Source organism: Lactuca serriola, chromosome 7 (genome assembly GCF_051521515.1).
Source record: "Lactuca serriola cultivar US96UC23 chromosome 7, Lser_US96UC23_V15, whole genome shotgun sequence".
Lineage (NCBI taxonomy): Eukaryota > Viridiplantae > Streptophyta > Magnoliopsida > Asterales > Asteraceae > Lactuca > Lactuca serriola.
The window spans coordinates 182,082,055-182,082,848 of record NC_136414.1 but is presented as its reverse complement, the minus strand read 5'-3'; the positions used below and the strand labels follow the sequence as shown (position 1 = coordinate 182,082,848).

The 794-nt window shown below is 44.5% G+C and overlaps 1 non-coding gene across 1 annotated transcript; it reads right to left on the bottom strand.

Annotated features, from left to right (window-relative positions):
* Positions 1-474: 474 nt before the first annotated feature.
* On the bottom strand, positions 475-581 carry LOC145065181 (small nucleolar RNA R71). Its single transcript, XR_013688328.1, has one exon. It is a non-coding gene; the product is annotated as a small nucleolar RNA R71 (small nucleolar RNA).
* Positions 582-794: the final 213 nt, after the last annotated feature.

The following is a 794-nucleotide window of genomic DNA, read 5'->3' as shown; positions in this document are numbered from 1 at the left end:
CCCGAAGAAGGAGGACACCGAGTATGAAACCGAAAGGGAATAATCCGAAACCGAGGAAGAAAGTGACTTTGAAGGCGATTAGCTAACCCCATGGCTAACATCGATGAAGTTCCTATGGGTGAATGGAAGAAGAGGATACATGACGATACCGACCCAGGACTCGTGCAACCCGTGATTCCCGTGACAGCTACTTTCGAACTCAAAGGCCACATACTTGCTCAACTTAAGGAGATTCCCTTCTATGGAAAACATCACGAAGATGCATACAAACATTTAGACGAGGTCAACGATGTAGCCAACTACTTTAATGTTCCAAATGTACCTTGCGAAACTGTTTTACTCTATATGCTTCCCGTTACATTCAAAGGAGCTGCGAAAGACTGGCTCAAATCACTCCCTCCCGGATCCATCACCACATGGGCCAAGATGAAAGAAGAATTTATTCACCAGTTTTGCCCACTTTCAAAGATAGCCAAGTTGAAGAAATCCATTGCCAACTTTGTACAACAAGTTGGAGAGTCACTTTATGAGGCTTGGGAGAGATACAAGGGCCTACTAAGGAACTGCCCACATCATGATTTAAACAGCCAACAAGAAGTCTCCATTTTCTATGATGGAGTCAGTGTAACAACTAGGCAGCTCCTTGACTCGCAAGGACCCCTCACAAAGAAGGCACCCCTGGTGATCAAAGAACTAATTGAAGAATTCTCTAAGCACTCTAGAGAATATCATAACCCAAGGAATGACTTGACTCGAGGGGCGGTAAATTCTATCACTGATGACATGGCAGCAAT